General features: G+C 34.4%; 1 protein-coding gene across 17 annotated transcripts in view; it reads left to right on the forward strand.

Annotated features, from left to right (window-relative positions):
* Positions 1-5,710, forward strand: part of Khdrbs2 (KH RNA binding domain containing, signal transduction associated 2) — a 586,688-nt gene extending 580,978 nt beyond the window's left edge. For all 17 annotated transcript variants that reach the window (XR_013425076.1, XR_013425077.1, XR_013425079.1 and 14 more), the window contains one exon: positions 5,483-5,710. The gene's annotated coding sequence lies outside the window, so the exon portion shown is untranslated. The remainder of the gene's footprint in view (positions 1-5,482) is intronic.
* The last annotated feature ends 290 nt before the right edge of the window (positions 5,711-6,000 follow it).

A 6,000-nucleotide genomic window follows, 5' to 3' on the forward strand; every position in this document is an offset into this window, starting at 1 on the left:
GGCATATTATGTGGTCTGTTTTAGAGAAGGGTCCATGTGCTGCTGAGAAGAAAGTATATTCTCTCATTGAAGGTTGGAATATTCTATATATGTCAGTTAAGTCTAAGTTATTGATTATATTATTAAGTTCTATAGTTTCTTTGTTCAGCTTTTGTTTGGAAGATCTATCTAGTGATGAAAGAGGTATGTTAAAATCACCCAAAATTATTGTGTTGTGGTCTGTTTGACTCTTGAACTTGAGAAGAGTTCGTTTGAAGAAGATAGCTGCTCCGTTGTTTGGGGCATATATAATTGTTAAGTCTTGTTGGTGTATGGTTCCCTTGAGAAGTATTTAGCGTCCTTTGTCCTTTTTGATTGACTTTAATTTGAAGTCTACTTTATTTGATATGAAGATGGAAGCCTCTGCTTGCTTCTGCAGTCCATGTGAGTGGTATGATTTTTCCCAACCCTTCACCTTCAATCTGTGAATGTCTTTTTCTTTGAGATGTGTCTCTTGGAGGCAGCATATTGTTGGGACTTTTTTTTTTTAATCCAATCTGCTAATCTATGTCTTTTGATCAGTGAGTTTAGGCCATTATTATTCAGGGTTTTATTGATATATCATATGTATTCCCAGCCATTTTTGTTTATTTTGAGTATTTAGCATGACTTGGTTTCTCCTCTGATTAGATTTCCCTTTAGTGTAATTCCTCCTGATTTCCATCATTGTTTTTCATTTCCTCTTTGTGGAATATTTTCCTGAGGATGTTCTGTAGTGCAAGCTTTCTAGTTGTAAGTTCTTTTAACTTTTGTTTATTATGGAAGGTATTTATTTCATCATCAAATCTAAAGCTTAGTTTTGCTGGATATAAGATTCTTGGTTGGCATCCATTTTCTTTCAGAGATTGGTATACATTGTTCCACGATCTCCTGGCTTTGAGGGTCTGGGTTGAAAAATCTGCTGATATACAAATTAGTCTCCTCCTATATGTGATCTGATTTCTCTCTCTTGTGGCTTTTAAGATTCTATCTTTATTCTGTTTGCTAGGCGTCTTCATTAAAATGTGCCTTAGTGTAGATTTGTTGTAATTTTGTACATTTGGTGTCCTATAAGCCTCTTATATTTGGTTTTCCAATTAATTCTTCATGCTTGGGAAATTTTGTGATATTATCTCAATGAAGAGATTGTGCATTCCTATGGTTTGAAACTCTATGCCTTCCTCTATCCCAATAACTCTTAGATTTGGTCTTTTGATGCTATCCCATAATTCTTGGATGTTCTGCTCATGGTTTTTAACTTTCTTCACTGTGTGATCAACTTTATTTTCCAGATTGTGTACTATGTCTTCATTATCTGATGTTATTTCTTTCAAGTGATCTAGCTGTTGGTTATGCTTTATATTGAGTTTTTTTATTTGATTTATTGTATCCTTCATTTCAAGGATTTCTGACTGTTTTTTTTTCAGGGTCTCTTATTAGTCTATTTTAACCTCAAGTACTGTAAAGTTATCTCATTCATACATTTATTTATACTCTTTGTTATTTTGCATTGAGACATGAAAGTCCTTCATTGTAACATAGTCATTGACACTTTTAAAATATCTTTTTAAATCTTAACTTACTTTTTTTCATTTAAGTCAAATTTATTTTAACTAATATATATCAATGGAGTTATATGATGTTTTGATACAGGTCTATATTGTGTAATATTTAGATCATGTTAAACATTTTTATCTCCTCACATGTTTATCATTGCTGGGTTTTTGCGGGGAGGGTGTACCAGGGATTGAACTTAGGGGCATTCAACTACTGAGCCACATCCCAGCCCTATTTTGAATTTTAGAGATAGGGTCTTACTGACTTGCTTAGCACCTTGCCATTGCTGAAGCTGGCTTTGAACTTGTGATCCTCCTGTGTCAGCCTCATGACTGCTAGGATTTTGGCGGGTGCCACCATGCCTGGTCTATCATTGCTTCTTGAAGAAAACTCAAAATACTTTATTCTACCTTTCTGAAATATGCAATATATTGTTTTATTGTTTCTTTGACACCATAGATTGAACCCTGGGATGCTTAACCACTGAGCTACATCCCCAGCCCTTTTTATATTTCATTTAAAGACAAGATTTTGATATGTGGCTTAGGTCCTCAATAAGTTGCTAAGGCTGGCTTTGAACTTGCAATTCTTCTTCATCCCTGTCCCAAGCCATTCCAATTACAGGAGTGTACCACTGTGCCTGGCTATTGTTGTTTTATTATATATTTATTTTTATAATGAATTGCCCATATTTGCCAGGGGTTTTCCCCCTCTTTCTTGTACTTACTCTAGAGAAAATTAAATTGCTATGTGTTAAAGTGCTACCATACAGATGAGCACTCAGGAGAATGTCTAAGCCAGAGCACGGGTTTTGTATGATATTCCTTTTTCAAGCATATTGAAAATTCTGACAAAAATGTTTTCTATGAAAAATGGCAACATGAACATGTGCCTTCCATAAACTGTCTCATAGTATATAAAACAGATCTGCTGTAATTACTATTTTCCTTTACATAAGTTCATCAAAAGTTTCTCATATTTTGACGTTGTCAAGAAATCTTTTAAAATCCACCACATTTTATATCTCAGGAGTAAATTTCTGAGTCAAAATTTCTGTGTCTACCCCCCTCTATTTCTCTTCCTATTTTTCCCTGGATAAGTAAGTCTAAAAGCAGTTCTTTTCTTTCATTGGTAAATATGATTTATCTGCTTTTAGAATTTAAAAAAAAAGAAAGAAATGTTGAAAAACCTGTGGTGCATTTTCTGCTTCAGTAAATAGGTCATACTTTGTCAAATTCTGAATATATTATGCTATTGTGAAGTTCTGTTTTTCTCAAATGCTAGGTTGCTGTACTGGATATCAAAGGGTAATTTATTTTGGTATAAGTAGGCCATTACTGCTTTTCTTTTTTTTTAACTGAAGTCATGAATACTTCAGAAAAGATAACTGAGAGATAAATTAGGATGTTTAAGGAAGGAGAATATTGGTTTTCATTTATATTTGTGTAATTGCACACTGCTCTCCGAGTATGGAGACAATTATTGTGACCTGAGATCTACAAGATATCGGCTTTGTTAATTTTCTTTGGCAGTGATAAATTTGAGGTGATTTATCCTTGAGAAAAATGTTCAAATGTCCCTGTCAGGAAAGTAGAGATCAAGGAGATCAAAAGTGACAATCTCCATAGGACTGAACCTAAAGCATAGGCATTAGCAGAGCTACATTTATCAAAAGAAGAAAATATAAATACTCAAGAATATGCTATTTACAGCCAACTCCCTATACGTTTTTAATTTTATCTGAACTTTGACTTTGTGAATTTGAAATTATTTTTCAAAATTGCTTATGTTATGGCTTTATTGTTAGGATAAACTAATGCCATTCTGTTAATCCTCTCAACTAAAATGAGAAATAATGATTTGTGCACATTCTAATGCAAGAAGTATTTTTATTCTAATAAAGTGCCTAGCACAATGCCTGGGAGGCAATTTAACCATTGTTTTCTTTCTTCTTTGCCTCGTGACCAGGATAGTGCTACATGTCACTTTCCTCTAAAGATTATTTGGTATTAAAATAGTACTTAGGTATATTAAAACTTATTTTAATATACAAATTTATATTGGCTATGCTCAGATTTGAGGCCTGTTCTTTCTCACAGTCATTCCTATCTTCTTTTAGAACTTGAATAATGCTGATTAAAACAGTAGGTAAATGAAGAACTACCTGGGCATGTAGGTCAACACTAATACCTTCATCTGAGAATCAGCTTTTACCTTCTTCTATTTCTGTGTCACTTTCACAACTATATTTCCACCTCAAGAGAGTTTCATACATAGTCTGAACCAGAAGTCTTGTTGGGTGCTCTTGCTGATTGATTTAGGGCCTTCTTTTCTACTCTCGTTTCATTCAAAAGACCATTCTGAGGAAAAACCATTTGAGACAAACTTTGAATCAAGATTCACATTGTGACACACTGAGCTTTCCCCAAGATCACCCTCCTAGATTCAGATCCCCATTGCCATACGCTTCAGTTATTGAACAAAACAAACTACTAATTTACCACTCCTTTCTCCTGATTGCATGGCTGACAGAAAGTCTAAAAAGAATATCTGCTGTATTGTTGCTCCTAGCTTAAAAATTTAAACCATCTCCCCATGAAACTAGAATTTCCATTTGATCTTTCAAACCTAGTACTAACTTACCTTTGAATACCTGTCATAATTCAACACATAGCCATTTATACATTCAAACTTAAAATCATATATATATGTGTGTGTGTGTGTGTGTGTGTGTGTGTGTGTGTGTGTGTGTGTGTGTGTATACATATATATGATATTTAGACTTCTATACTACTTTTTTGAAAATGTTTTCTGATCCTTCTTCCTTGCTCTTCCAATTTTCCAAGAATTTTCTCATAGTACTTCCAGCAAACACAGTAGAGAATGTAACATACTGTATTATTATTTTTGCTTATTTGTCCATGACTCCCATTAGAATGTAAGTTTTTTTGAGACAGAAACTAGACCTATTTGTCCTTGTCACTCTAATACTTAACCTTGTTTTGGTATATAGGAAATGTTCATAAAATGATTATTGAATGAATGGCATTTCCTCAATTAATTAGGTATTTTTTTCCCCTTTCTTTCCTTTTTTAAAAAAAATTGTTTTGTTTGGTACTAGGGATTGGACTCAGGTGTGCTTTATTATTGAGCCACTTTGCTAGTTCTTTGTGTTATTTTATTTCAAGACAAAGTCTCACTAATTTGCCCAGGCTGTCCTTGAATCTGTAGTCCTCTTGCCTCAGCCTCCTGAGTCACCAGGATTAAAGGAACATGCCACCACACCTGGCTTAAGTAAGATATGTCTGAGGCTAACAATGATATATCTCTTGTAGGTGATATGCTGCTTTTCCTTTAGCTCCTTATGATTTTTCTTCCCTCTTCCAAAACATGGATCAAAATTAAACTTCCTTGGAAATTGTCAAATGTTCATAATTGAAAGGGAGAGATGTAACTTTAGAATCCCAACCTGAGTTTTAAAACCATTTGTTTCCAAAGCAAGCCTTTCTCTCCCTAATGAATCTCAAAAGCCACAGAATCAAGAGAGAAATGGGAATTGTATTCAGAATCCTCACATGAGGGTTAAGCACTCAACTCAGCCCTAGAAATGTGTACCAAACTCTTACAATTCCATCTTTGGGACAGTTTGCATGCCCCATATTTGAGCTTAAGCTTGTCCCTCTTGGCGACAGGATAAAATCTATTCCCTGCTCACCACTCTTGCCTCTGTTGCCTGGGCACTTAGCATCTTAAGAGATAGAAACCTCACTCCATTGGCAGCTACCCTGTGGTTTCCTCAGTCCAGGCGTCAGGACATCCACACTGTTATACTAACATAGCCTTCATTTTATGTGAGAAATTTTCCAAGAAGCCATTCTCAATCTATGTACATCTCATTTGGTTTCAGATACTTTCCTCCAAAAAGCAATCCTGCTCACCACGCAAAACACTGGAACCAAGGAAGGCATTGGAGTGGGGTCTTCACCAAAAATGTCAATCATTCGCCTGTTTTTAATTTCACCTGCAAAAAGTGTTCAATGGCTCAAACAGAAGTCAACTTTGATTCACCTGTGGTCTTCAGTGAAAACCTATCATAAACCTGTAAATTTTTAAAATAAATAGTATTTAAAATATGTATATGTCTACCTTTCTATTATTCTGATTTCTTACAAATTCAATATAATAACTAATATAAGAGGCAGGAGTAAGGAAATAAAAATCATTACATTTACAGTCACTGTGTCCTTTTATAGACTATTATATCAGTATATAGTTTTGCAATCCCTTTGAGTGTATAGGAGTTAATTTAAAATTTTTCAACTGAGCATTTTAAAATATGTATTGACTCACAAACCTGTAAATGATTGAAAATACTATTTGAGAGAAACCACTAACTCAGGTGTAGGAATATAGAACAACTGCAAG

Source organism: Ictidomys tridecemlineatus, chromosome 8 (assembly GCF_052094955.1).
Source record: "Ictidomys tridecemlineatus isolate mIctTri1 chromosome 8, mIctTri1.hap1, whole genome shotgun sequence".
In the NCBI taxonomy this organism is placed as follows: Eukaryota; Metazoa; Chordata; class Mammalia; order Rodentia; family Sciuridae; genus Ictidomys; species Ictidomys tridecemlineatus.